General features: G+C 39.9%; 1 protein-coding gene across 1 annotated transcript in view; it reads left to right on the top strand.

The window, feature by feature from the left end:
* The window catches only part of TSPAN9 (tetraspanin 9), a 283,711-nt gene that overhangs the window by 77,749 nt on the left and 190,872 nt on the right, over window positions 1–15,090 (top strand). The window contains exon 3 of the mRNA XM_075210193.1: window positions 8,250–8,285. The gene's annotated coding sequence lies outside the window, so the exon portion shown is untranslated. The remainder of the gene's footprint in view (window positions 1–8,249; window positions 8,286–15,090) is intronic.

Raw genomic sequence — 15,090 nt, 5'->3', positions numbered from 1 at the left:
AATGGCACTTTTGACACCGGAGAGCTCCCAGCCTATTATACGTGTTTAAATTCCTATTTCCACGGAGGTTACAGTTACAGAATGTAAATAGTGTCACAGTTATGCAGATATTTGATACCAGATCAAGAATGTTGAGCACGAACACTTAACACTTTGACCTTGTCATGAACCACAGCCGTATAGAATACACTGTTCCACCTTATCCTCACATGACATTACCTGCTTTCTTCTGTTCTTGTAGGGAAACATAGCTCCTTTACTAGGTACAAAAGATTTAGCTATCGAAATTACCTTTTCGAATATAGTCTTTGATAGCTTAAATTGGTTTTTAGATTTAATTTGCATCAAATACCTGCGTTTCATTGATAAACGTTCATGAAATAAATTCTCCATGTGCTATCATCTTTTAAATTCCCATCTCCTTCAGCTTTTGTTAGTATGATGGATACTTCAAGACAGCTTTAAAAGAAATGGGTCAACACATCAAGACTAATTTGCACTTTTAACTTTTTCGGAAGTCCCCACAATGACTTGAGACTATATGAATACTAGAGCTTAATAAGGAATTTTTCTAGGGTGTAGATTTAACTAAAATTTCTGAAAAGGAAAAAGCGAAGCCCATTACAACCAATAAGATTTCAGTTATCATTTTGTAAAATGTTTTAAATAAATGATAGCTAGAATCTGATTGGTTGCTATAGGCAAAACCCATGGGTGTCAACGTTTGTCCCTCTCCATTATGGTATAGTCCAGGTAATTTGTGAAATGCAACTGCAGTCAATAACTTTGTGTCCTCTCCCTTAGCTCAGTTACACAGGATCATAGAGGGAGGTTAGAATCATATACTGTAGAAAAATGTAAATCCTTCTGCAGGTGAAAATGTAGATCTAATTGCAATTGCCATTTTTCAGCTTATATATCAGCCGATTCTTGCATATAAAGCAACATTTGATGCAGAGATACCTACATAATGTGTCCATATATCTGTTACATATCACACACTGACTCTGTGCCAAGTTGTGCTTGTTTTAAATAGCCTTGTGGTACGTAGAGTCGCCTGGTATTCTGCTTCTAATTTATTCCAGCTATTGACAGCTATATGATCTTACCAATGTATGGCCATCAGGGTCAGTGTTTGCTGAAGCCTGTCTTATTTGGTAGTATTACTATAAAATAATACATTTATCATGTACGTGCAGTTGAACTTCCAGGCACCGTAATTGTTTATTTTGCCCACCATTTTCCTGCCCCCCACCCCCAGTTGTCAGAGGTGTCGTTTGTTGTTTGACTCCATCTGTTACGACCAGTCAGACTTGTGTCAACCCCAAAATCGGCTGATATATCCCAGCGAGGAGAAATGGGGAATCCACAGGCAACTTCTTTTGAAAATGCTGTCCCTCAATTGATAACAGAATGATTTGCATATTACTATGAACTGGCTGCCTTCTTTTAGAGCAATAAGCAGATATTAGAGTTATTTCTAGCCTATCTACTTGTGAGCTGGCGATTGTAAGCCAGCGTACCAACCTCAATTCAGTTAGAAGAGACAATGGTCTGGGTTTGCACATCCCACTTTCTTTACTATTCACTAGTATAGAACTTGGCAGACAGCTGAAACTGGGTACACGCTACAGATTTTTCACCCACTCGTGCCAATCACAAGATAATCTGCTGTTAGGTCCGATATTGCATTAGTGTGTACGCTCCCCAGATCATGTTTTATCGTACCAAAGCACATCGCATCGTTTTTGATTTTGTAAACCTACAACAAATGACTGTCAGTGATGGAAGGATGTCGGGCAACTGTGGAAGTGCGTTTGCACTCACGACCGGCAGTGTCCATAGATCTCTATAGAGTGTGTCCATCATTTCAGCCGATGGTCATTTTGACAGATGAAGAGCACAGATCTGGGGATAAATGTATCAAGCTGAGAGTTTTCCGGCTGGTTTGAAAAGTGGAGATGTTGCCTATAGCAACCAATCAGATTCTAGCTGTCATTTTGTAGAATGTACTAAATAAATGATAGCTAGAATCTGATTGGTTTTTCAAACCCGCCGGAAAATTCTCAGCTTGATACATTTACCCCCAGAAGGTAAATCGTGTATAGTGTGTACACAGGAATCGGCATGCTCATCGGGACTTTCAATCATTGGTAAAATCGTTACAGACATCTCATATTGAGTAATTTTCTCTGGTGTGTACCCAGCTTTAGACCATTGTTGCAATAACGGTGCAGCTCTGCAAAATTGTTAAACTTATTTTTTTAAATCAGATTTTAAATTCTGATGAATAAGAAAAATTAATAAAATGATTGGAAATTATGTTACCAATTGGAGGATATGAATTTAAAGACAGATTTTGAGTGGACATTTCCTCTAAAAGAAAAAATAAATACTTTAACAGTAGGGAATATTTTAGAGGAAAAACGTTTACAAAAGTCGTTAGCTTAAAACAATATTATCAGTTTGAGGAGTTCCATAGAAAGATAATATTTGTGTTTGTCCATTTACTTGAATCTTATAAAAGAATCCATGTTTGCTAAACCGTCCTCTTGCCCTACAGCTGATTTGCTGGTGGTGATTATTAATTCAGGCATCCAACTGTGCTATCACAGCAAACTGCATTATAATTAATTCACATTAAACCAAGGCTCAAGGTGAAGTATTTTAAGGTAATTGCATCACGGTAACAGTGACCACAAATTAAATTGATTTACACTGTATAAAGTTAGTTCGCAAACAGCGTCACCTAACTAATCTGCAGGTTAATTCACAATTTACCATAATATGCTAATCTTGTAAGTGGTTTCAGCCGTGGCGCCATCCTTTAGATGGAATAAAGCAAAGGAACAAGCCCCAAAGTTTAAACGTCTTAAAGTTAGTAAAAATACATTTTAGAGGATACCGGGTTTCCTGCGGCAGGGAATGGTGTGTCTGCATGAAATTCTAATGATACAAAATACGTTGGAGCGCTATAAATAAAATAGAATTAAAATATGGAGAATGCATCTGTTTATTTTCAGCAAATCTAACCCGAAAATGAATAATAAACAAACAGTTATTGGGGAATTTAGATGTTTCTACTTACTGGCTATAGTCCAATGATAACGGGAGTGTTCTGCATGTTGCTATTGGCGTTGTAAAAGTAACACATGTCTGTCTATCCCTGGATATATACTGTATGCCTATTGTCAGGATATCACCAGTTTAGAACCCATATATCTATTCCATGGTGTGGTTACAAATCCTCCATAGAGCATCGCTGATAATCTGATACTAGATCAACTATGTCAGGTATGAACATTTAACACTGTGAACTTGTCATGAACCTATACAGTCATGATACATTCTCGCACTCTCTCTGCAAGTACATTGTTACAGAGAAGTTACCATAAAATCACCATGAATAGTCTGAGTAGTTGGCGTTGACATTACAGCGCTGGTTCCTATGTAAGACTGGGCTAGCGACGGCCCAAGCCGTACATTTGAGGGACCATTAAGCCCCAAAATGGAAACTTTCAGATATGAACCATGAAAGTAAAATGTGTTATTAATGGTTTAGCTGACATTGCCCTGCAGCTGTTATCAAGTAAATTATAACAAGCTCACTCCATTAGAGACAGCCGAAGCTCTTCCCACCTCTGTACAGGGCCATCTTTTCCATTGGGCACGATGGGCAGGTGCCCGGGGGCCCCACAGGCAAGGGGGCCCCATAGGCAGGGCTCTTAATTAGAAGAAATAATCCTGCAAAAGAAAAAAACCTGCAAAAAAAAACCTTCAAGGGTCACTGAGCAAGTACATCTATCTATCTCTATCTCTATATATCTATATCTATATCTGTATCTCTCTCTCTCTCTCTCTCTCTCTATATATATATATATATATATATATATATATAGGGGCCCCAGTGCACTGCTTTGCCCGGGGGCCCATAATGTTGTTAAGATGGCCATGCCTCTGTAGGTCCCGATGGGATCTGATACAGGTCAAAAAGCGGAGAATGCAATCATCTGAGTTACTGGGAGACCATTGGATCTGCCCTTCTGTATGAATCAACCAGTCCACACAGGTCACTTCTGCAAAGGAAGACTGCAAAGTTGTCAGTCATTCTGTGTCAGCTGTGTTAGAGAAACACATCCCTTTTAACACGGCAACCTGCTACAGTGGAGTGACAGAGAGGAATATGTGGCCATTTCTAGTCATTTTAAGTGATTCATTCAGCCCTTTAATCTCGGGGTAAGTCCAGTGCAGACGTGGAGTATCATCAGACGTGGAGTATCATCAGACGTGGAGTATCATCGTGTTCCGGCTGGTACTGGCCGGTATTTAAATAGCAGTCACTGTGGCTTCTGAGTGCAATGTTCTCCTCAGCACTTCCTGAGTCATCTTCTGTATCTGGTGTCTCTTTGAAGTTAACGGAGAAAACAGCTCTGCATTTCATAGGAGGTCGGTGCATATTACATATTGCCGTAGGATTGATCAACCCGAGACGTTTGCTATTAATAAATATTATATTGTACCGTTTCTGTGTGCAGACAAGTACTTTCCCAAATGAGCAAATTATATTTATATAATCAAATCTTGTATTTGAAGAAGGTTTCCCCCTGGTTCCGGCGTCCCCGACAGTTGTGATACGAGCACTTTGAGAATTCTTCGGGGGTTCTTCTTTAGTTATGCCACAGAATATTGCTGCTTAGTTCTCTCTTGCACTATATATATTGAAACATATTCCAGGTGTGGTCACTGTATTCTTATTCTATACTCTATTTTTCCTTATTCCCTCCAACATAAACGAGCTATCCTGGAAGGTGTGATTAGTTTGATTTTGCTTTTCTTTGCTGAGTTCTTGTAACTAGTGCCTCCTTGTCGCTTGTACTAAAGGAAAAACTCACACAATGGAAAAACTAATGGCAGATGTATTACAGGCAATTAAAACAATTTTAATTTGATCATTTAATATCAGAAGAGAAAAAAACAGCTATGAAACAATACGTGTGTGGTCATTGATGAGATCGATCTGGGAGGGGCTTTAGAAACAGGTCCCACTCATTTTTCTTCATTGACGGAATTTCCAACTGTTGGAAAAGGCAAAACACAATTAGATATTACAATATTTAACATTACAATTTGTTAAACTGCTTTTGTATTACCCAGTCCAATTTGAAGTCATTATATGTCAACTTGACAGTGATAAAGTGCAAAAATAGTGTACAGGAACGCATGTTAGATTTCTGGTGGTCATCTTTGTATTTCCATAGGATGGATGCATTTTGTGGCACATTGTTAAGCACATAAAGAGTCTTACCTTGGCAAAACCATGATGCATTGTGTGGGGAGGGGGGGGGGGGGTTGGATTTAAAATGTGCTGACAGATTTAGAGTTGGGAGATAGCATGTCCTATCTCAACTCTAAATTGCAGTGTAAAAATAAAGCTGCATAGTATTGTGTGTACATTTGTATCCCTCCTGGTTTGTCTAGTTGGAAATTTTCAAGTTTTTTTGCTTTGCTCTGTATTCTAAATGAGGCCCTTAGGGGGGAATTCAATTGACCGTGAGATATTGTTTTATACCGCGTTAAGTTATTTTAACGCTGTTTTTTTTTATAATTTTTGAGCGGGTTAACTTTACCCGCGATTCAATTCCATTTTTAACCCTCAGTTTTTTTTCATGAAACGGTCCTCTCGCGCTCCAGTAGAAGGTCTATTGAAAGTATAGGGTGTGCAAGAGGCAGCCGCGTTAAAAGCTATTCAATTGTTTTTTTATACGTGGCGCGTTAAACAGGCCAATATGCTGTTTTATCTCGCACCTCTTTGGGGTGTGTTAAAAATAAAAAACCTAAGAAAACTATTTGAAATAATGTAATAATGAAAAAAAAATAACATAAACTATGTTTATCAGTAAGGCCTAACATGTAAAAGTTGATTTTCTTGTGAAAAAATAATGAAAAAAACAAAACAATTAAAAAATAAAAATCACTAATTAAATATATTTATGTTTGTTTTTGGTACAAATATGTATGCACTAATGTGTTTTGACAGGGTATAGATGATTCTATAGTAAAAATTAGTTAAATAAAAAATATGCTAAAGAAAGTACTGTAATGTAGATATTATCAAATAGAAGAATGGTTGTTTAATGCAATCTAATGTATGAAAATGTATGCCTATCCTTACTTTTGGATATACATGACCGCGTTAAACACTCCCCTTCACTCCCCTAAAAACTCACAAACACCAATGATTAACGCCCGTGGGCAGTGTTCCCTCTTTTTCAATTGATTTGCACGAGTTTTCACTCTGCGTTAACTAAAAACGGTCGCTATAGTAGTAGTTTAAAACCTGCTTGTTTTTGTTTTTTTAATGCTGCGGTGGAAAAAAAATTGCGGTCAATTGAATACCCCCCTTAGTGTCTATCCAGCTGCTGTGGAAATACGTATTGGCCAAAGTCTAGATTTTCCTTGGGGCATGGCGTGGCTTGACAGGAAAGGAATGCCCAAGAGGTGTGGTTCGGTGGATATGGGTATAATTTGGGCAGGTCTGTGCATTGTTTAGGTTGATAAGGGTTTTGGAGTTTTTGTCAGTCGGGAATTTTGGATGGTATGGAACTACAAGTCCCAGCATTACTTGTAGTTCCACAGCAGATACCCGCTGTTCGTCTAACCCTAATCTAGCAGAAATAGCTGGCACATTGCTACATGAAGGGCCTTAGCGTTCTCTCTATAATCGTTCGGCCGTGCTGTGCTCTTCTTTGAGACCACAAGTAACTAGGGGCCTGATTCATTAAGGATCTTAACTTAAGAAACTTCTTATTTAAGTCTCCTGGACAAAACAATGTTACAATGCAAGGGGTGCAAATTAGTATTCTGTTTTGCACATATGTTAAATACTGACTGTTTTTTCATGTAGCACATAAATATCAACTTTAAATGTCAATGTACAAATAAGCTATCAAGTATTTGTGTGCTAGATGAAAAAACAGTCAGTATTTAACTTATGTGCAAAACAGAAAACTAATTTGCACTCCTTGCGTTGTAACATGGTTTTGTCCAGGAGACTGAAATAAGAAGTTTCTTAAGTTAAGATCCTTAATGAATCAGGCCCTACGTGTTTATCCCATTGAATACACTCATGTTTGGTTTTAAACATTGTAGTATTTAACTTTCGCACTTATATATTGAAATGCATAACTGCAACCAACTGGAGCGACGTGAATCTCCATAATGTTCTCACATAATTTTGCAGACTGAATCTTGAATAAAAGTAGAAAAAAAGAACCTGAGAGAATGCAATGGAGTAAGTTACACTGATGGATGACTCCCAGCGGAGAGAAGAGCATTTGTTTGTCCTGGCTTAGTTTCAGCTAAATTTAACCGCTGCTCACTACAATGCTGCAGACCTCCCACACGCCGCCGCCGTCTAAATATTTTTAGAATGTTTTAAAGAAACAATGGAGTTATCTGCAGATGAGTTCATGGTAGATTGTAGAGCAGGTGACTTAGTATCGTAAAATGCGCTGCCGAGGTCACTGTAACGTCTGTTGAACAATACACCCTTATAAGAGGAAGGGACATTATCGGACTATAATGGGGACTGGCAGTGGTCCAGCAAGAGATAAAGTGAACTTGGGATGAGGAGTTTGCTGTACAACTTATGGTCTTGCTGTGTACTACAATGAATGCTGGATGTTGGTCTAGTATTGTAACTAATAATGTATATTAGGGGAGAGGTTCCTGTCCTTTATGAATGAATATGACAGGATGGTCTTGACATGTATTTAATGCATTTGGGAAAAGAGTGTTGTAGTAGGAAACACAAATGATAATAATCTTACTATGTATTCCAATGTCACTGATAGCGAGTGAATTGATAGGCTCAAGAATATTGGTTCAGATCAAAATGGCTGCCGCCACGGTGTCTAGGTGACAGGTACATTTTAATGTCTGCTTATGCGTACGACAATTAATTCATTTCCAGACTTGTCAGGACAGATTTGCTTTAAACAACGTGTCTATTTCACTACTACAAATTATATTCTTCATCATTAAATGTTAATGATTTCATTCCCATTGCCACGTGAAAATGTGACTATTTTAAATGTGACATTGTAGAGCAGGCTCAGACAAGTAGTGTTTCTCCAGTTATTGTCAGACTATCAGTCCCTCCAGGCTTATCAATTGGTTTACCTGTATTAAAGTGTGAGTATTCAATTGTATGATGAATTAGTTCATTTATTTATGTATTTATTTTCTAGAGTCGGCTCGGAGACAACCCAAGTTCCTTATCCCAGGTAAGTCCTGTATTTCGTTGTCTGTTACGATATTACTGGTCTGTTATTGTCAGACCAGGACACCATCTATAAGCTGGAACAGAGCACAGCTGGGCTCCCCAGACAAATAAGCACATCTGTCATTTTATTGCTGACATTTAAGTTTGTCCAGAAGCTGGACTGAAAATGACAAGTTAAGAGATTAATAAATCTACACTGACGTTTCTAAGCCTTGTGTACAGCAACTGAATTTAACAGACTCCTTTTAATGTATTTCGGTACTTTACTTTTCATCCAACTTTTGCCTTTTACCTGTGTTTTAGAGTTTCACCAAATATGTATTTTTACGGTAATACTGGATTGAGTAACTGCAACATGATCTTTTAAGAGAATCTGCAGTAGTCTCTGTATGTCTTTGTAATATATATATATATATATATATATATATATATACACATACACACACACATTCATGTGTGTAATATACACAGCTGTACGTTGAGGGGCTCATGACACAGATGTATGTATAATTTCCTTAATAAGTGGGGAGTTCTGATGATGTCACCATTTATGTATCATAAGTCATAATTGCCTACTTTTGAAGGCAGCTGTCCTGGAGAGGGTCCGTAGAGAGGGCGTGGTCACGCGCAGTGCACTGTTAGGCTCCGCCCCTGTCAATCGTAGACCATTTTGGCCAATCGTGGCGGGGCCACGATGCCACGTTTAGCCCCGCCCCCACCCTCTTCAACAGCGGAGATGGCTGGATCCGGGATGTTTGCCTGCTTTCTCGGGAGTCCGGGAGAACACCCAAAAATTCGGGAGTCTCCCGGACATTCCGGGAGAGTAGGCAACTATGTCATAAGTAGAGATACTCAAATGGCGGCATATCCAGTCTTGAACTGGTTCGTTGAATCGCTCCTGGGCCGGATTCATGTTCGTTTAAAAAAAAAAAGTATTTGTGCTTAGTTCTGACAGCAGTCCTGTAGCTGGTACAAGTGATAGGGCTGAAACTAGCGTACTTATGAGAAGCACAGCTCCCGAATCGGTCACATCCTCAACGGTACGCCCTTACTATGCTTAATCTACGTTGGTCCGTTCCTTCCCTCCCCCGTTCTGCCTCAAGTTGTAAGAAGTCGCAAGTGACATTTGCTTCCACACATGAATTGCAGGCAGTTGTGTTCATTGGGGTAAGATCCGTTGCTGAGTATGTACAGAGCTATTTCATGCAAGATACGCACACAAACGGACTTACATCCGACCATGAATCGGACCCAATGTCTCTTGCAGCAGATACAAATTTAGTGTCAATTAGCAGAATTATTATTATTATAATTAATAATTGTCAAAATGAAAATCTTGGTGTATTTGATTACCTATTATATGTAATTAATACTATATTATATTTTTAAACACAATAATTGTAGGTAAAGTATGCTTTGTAACAACCAGTTGGGCATTCTGTGCGCTCTGAAACATGGCATCCAGCGCTTTATAATGCCCCAGGTCTTTATCAGGTTTACTCTTACAGGGTTTAGGACGTTTGTATTGTGTCGGTGGAAGGTATGTGTGTTGGTGGAAGAATAGATGTTTTATTGTAAATACTATATCATCATCATCACCATTTATTTATATAGCGCCACTAATTCCGCAGTGCTGTACAAAGAACTCATTCACATCAGTCTAAATTCCCTAACACACACACACAGACAGAGACACACAGACTAGGGTAAATTTTTGTCAGCAGCCAATTAACCTACCAGTATGTTTTAGGAGTGTGGGAGGAAACCGGAGCACCTGGAGGAAACCCACGCAAACATGGGGAGAACATATGCTCCCACCCCATATACATCATTATCATCTATTAATTTATTTATATAGCGCCACTAATTCCGCAGCGCTGTACAGAGAACTCACTCACATCAGTCCCTGCCCCATTGCAGCTTACAGTCTAAATCCCCTAATATACACACACAGACCGAGAGAGACTAAGGACAATTTAATAGCAGCCAGTTAGCCTACAAGTATATTTTTGGAGTGTGGGAGGAAACCCACGCAAACACATGGAGAACATACAAACTCCTTCATAGGCAAACAGAGAGGGGGTTTCCTAGTGCCTGGAAACCCTCCTCCAAGCCTGGGGCACTGTATAATTGAGATGGCTGGACCCTGCTCCCGCTTCACATGGCTCTGCTTAAAAAGGGAGAGCTGCGTGCACCTACCAGTAGCGCACGCAGCATTGCCCATGTATATTATGGGATAGGAGGAGTTGGAGAGAAGCCAAGCACTGGTCACGCCCACTGGTGGTGTGGTGTGGAAACTCCCCTCTACAAATCCTGCATTTGCCCCTGTCCTCACAGATAAGGCCATGGTCGGGAATTGAACTCATGACCCTAGTGCTGTAAGGCAGAAGGGCTAACCACTACGCCATATATGTATACTTCTATAAGTGTAAGATGAGCAGACATATAAAAAGTTGTAGAGACAATTAAGGAAATAATGTAACAAGATAAGGATAGATTACTGTAAATTCTCTTGTGGGCCTATAGCAGTTTGGAAGGGGAACCATATTTGATAACTTTAAGCGTGCGAGGGTGCGAGGTGACCGGCTCCCCCCTACTGGGCAGTGCCGCAGTTCAATGCATTGGGGAGCAGGATCTGGTGGCGGAAATCGTGTCATTATCTCCATTTGGGATCCGGGAAGGTGTCTGCTCTTCTGGGAGTCCAGGAGGATTCCCCCGAAAATCAGGAGCCTCCCAGACACTTCCAAAAAGTGCTGCAGAATTGTAACACACTGGTTATAGTTTAGTATCTGGTGTATCTACTTTACTTCGATTTACTAGTAGGGCCTGACTCATTTGGAGCACGGCAATTAAATTTCATATGAACTGTGCATTAAACCAAATCAGGTCAAGATATTAATATATACATAGTGATAAATAGTGGAGATACTTTATGAGAGGATATCGTGTTATGTGGCATTGAAATATATATATCATGTAACATATCTCTTTCCTGCAGGAGTTTTCCATAGCTTGTCTCAGTATATGTAGTATTGTATATGACAGAAGTATTGCGGAGCACTAAATCCGACTAATCCATGGCCCCCCAAATGGATTACAGCCTAGTTTACATTGTGTGGTATCTAGGGCAACATGACCGCAAGCAAATCATCTTAGATGTGGAATTTCTACAGTGTAATCCGGATGGGAGCAAAGATGAAACAGAGTTCAGAATATATATATATATATATTTATTTGCCTTAAGCAAAATTGATGCCAGTGATTAGGGCTCGTTCAGATCAATGCTTTTGTAGAGTATACTTATGTCTAATTGTGTATTGGGGAGGGGGGGGGGGGCGAATTAGGGGGTGGGCTAAAAGCTGTCTGATTTTTATACACAGGTCCTGATTCAGTTCTGAACGCAACTTGCGGTTAAAAAAGAGCACAGGACTTGTGCGTATTTCCATCCATATTCAAATCCAAATGTATCCTAAGATAGGGTTCCCCTTGAATCTGTGTAAGTCCGCTCGGACTAAACGTTACTTGCTGTATGTAGACAGATACAACAGACTGCTGTATATGCACAAGTGTATGTGCTATAAGTTCACATCAGAATGCATAAAAATATATACATATATATAATAAATTAAATGAACAACTTGTAACAGCGTAATCATTAATAAAAATCTGAATTAATTTTTTTTTTATTGTAAACATAAGATACGTAAAGATGTTTTCAATGTGTACTGTACATACATTGTGCTTTTATAGTCTGTGTTACATGCATACACATACATATAGTGTCACACATACATAATCTGCAAAACAAAGACTATGCCGCGTCAGTCATCACTATCAGTCGGCACTTACACCTGACCTGTAGTTGGTGCAAAGGATACGGCTGAAACCAAACGTACTTACAAGAAACTCAGGATTTGAATCTGTGTTGGCACGGCCTCACTGTACATTGCCAACTTTGCCAGGCCCTTCTGCATCTCAAATCGTAATTAATAGTAAGTGTCATTTACGTTCGGACATGAATTGCATGCAGTCATGTTCATTGGAGTAAGGTCCGTTGCTGAGCATGAACAGACCTGTTTCATGCAAGATATGCTCCGCAAATGGACTCATACGTCCGAACACTAATCGGGCCCATAGCTCACAACATTGGCAGCTGTTGGTGGGGATACATTTCATAGATCCCTGCTCTAGGCAGATTGATGAGTATTGAAGATCCATAGGCAAACTGGGGGCGGGGGTTCTAGTGCCTGGAAACCCCTCTCCTGAGGCACTGTATAATTGAGGTGGCTGGACCCTGCTCCCGCTTCACACGGTTCTGCTTGAAAAGAGAGAGCTGCGTGCACCTAACAGTAGTGCACGCAGCATTGCCCATGTATATTATGGGGGATAGGAAGAGTTGGAGAGCAGCCAAGCACTGTCTATAATTATAGCCACGCCCCCATGCATGCTGGTCACGCCCACTGGCGGCGTGGTGTGGAAACCCCCCTCTACAAATCCTGCGTTTGCCCCTGAGATCGTTCTCATTTTGGACATCTTTCTGTGAGGTGTTAAGTTGAACAATCTGCTTCTTCAATCAAATCGGTCACGGCCCATCAAATTCATCCATTTGTGGGTAGCTGTTTTCTCCATAGAATTCATTGTGGCAGATTGATTTCTGCATGGGGTGCTGTGGTACAGTCCGTGAAGACAGCCCGCTCTGAAATCTTCGTTTTTTTTTTTTGCTTGCACCTCATTGAGTCTTGCATTAATGTAATAACTATATATTTCTGAATATTCTTAAGATTTTTTTATCTTCTACGCTGTATCTTCTCTTTGTACATTATACACACGAATCAGCTCCACTCATGGTAGGATTTTGTACCCGCTTATACTTCAGTGCCTGACATACACCATATGGTGGGTAATAGAAGCTACAGATCTGTATGGTGATTTTCTAAATGGTGGTATTATTAGACAAATAGCGGGATTAACACACACAGTTTCTCTGATCACTCAATAGATGAAACTACAAAGCTACAGACACCGGTCTGGGCAGCTGAGAGGAGATGCAGGAGGTGGATTGTTTTCATCTGGTGAAATAGATACGGCCATTGCCTTTCATATAGTGCTTAATAGGGTCAGAACAACGGGACAAAAGAAAACACACATTGGAAAATCTTATTCCTGCGGCTGTTGCAGATGTTACAAGTGTTATCCAGACTATACATGCGGCCGCCTTTGACCAGAATCCTCTCTGCTGGTTCGGTGTGTGTGACTTTGGAAACAAAAGTTGTTCCTTTTTTTTTCTTTCTTTTCAAAGCTTGCAGTTAATTTGAAATCATTTTCAATATTCAGAATAATGGTTTCTAGCAGCGGAGACAAACACCTTGAATACTTAATAGTTCTCTTTATGAAACGACAGTGAACATTCATAATAACAGCAGCCAGACGCTTCCTCAACAGTACAACACTCTGAATATTTCATCTTCTTTTTAGACGACTTGGCACAAGTACTTATTAAGTACAAATAATATTGCATTTTCCTTTAGCAAAAAGCTTCCTGGGGCAACGGACTGGAACAGTTATTGTTTGTGGTAATTTTTAGGAAAAAAAAGAATGAATTTTAAGTTCTTCCAATCAAGTTAAATGGGGAGATTTGTTTTACTTTTGTTGTGTGCCGGACCTGGGGTCCCTCATCCGGCCCTTTATACCAATGCGCCATTAGGCACCTATAATGACATCTAGCCTCCAGCCAGGACCTACTGTACAGAGCGGCCTCGATTGACCTTATTGTTGGGCTCGTTGTCATGCCACTGCTTTAGTCTGTCTTCTGCTACATATTGATAAACGCTAGGGCTTTTACAGCTACCAAAGGTGGCCCCTCTCCCTAACTAGAACCTCGGGGGCGGGCCTGTGCAGCTGTCCTTTCTGATGCCTGTGATTAATCCTGCACACACTTCCACATATCCACAGGCATTTAAAGATGGTTAGCAAAATTAATTTGCTGATCCTATGTCACAGAACCATCAGAGCATCAGGAAAAAGGCTGCATGTAGCATCTCCCGGGCTCTGGCTGGGGGGACTGGCCACCTTAGTAAAAATGTTTCCTAAGTGGTACTGCAACTGTAAATAAGAGGTAAGGTCAGGCCAGATAAAATTCTTCTCAAGCTCCAACTATTGGATCCATCTTTGAAGAGTCTCATTACTATCAGGCGTACCCCTCAGGGCAGTGGAAGATGGACCCAGGGCAGGAAACAAAACTATTTGTGCCTAGTAAATGGATAATTCATTTATAAAATTACTTTTTACAAAGGGGTATTGTCCTTTAAACAGGTTTTTCCCAAAGTTGTAACAGAATTCTGCTTTGTCCGTTTAGCCTTCAGCTGTCCTCCAAAAGCAAATTCATCGGTTATATCCTTAGCCATAAAAAAACACTAATATTTTATTAAATGGTGAAAACATGAATATTTCCATGTTAAAAATGAATGGTTTATTCTACAAATGAAATATCTGCTAGTATCTGCAGGTCTCTAAAGCAAATTCATATCTGCCAAATTTGTCAGCTCTATTTAAGTTATATAACTTATTCTCTGTACTGTGCACTGCTTGTGGGTAGTATAAATACGTAACCCTCACTGCCCCAGGCCCTCTGGCCTTTCGGCATTCAGACACCTTGATTCTCTGGACACCTGGCTAGACAGACAGTGCACATGGAACTGTAATATGTCACCCTGACCTTTATACAGAGATTGGAGAATTGTTCAAGCCATTTATACAAGAACAGGCTGCTGATTTTCAGCTCACGTTGAACCTGACTGCACTTTGCT

This window comes from Mixophyes fleayi, chromosome 4 (assembly GCF_038048845.1).
Source record: "Mixophyes fleayi isolate aMixFle1 chromosome 4, aMixFle1.hap1, whole genome shotgun sequence".
Lineage (NCBI taxonomy): Eukaryota > Metazoa > Chordata > Amphibia > Anura > Limnodynastidae > Mixophyes > Mixophyes fleayi.
This window is presented reverse-complemented; position numbering and strand designations above follow the sequence as displayed.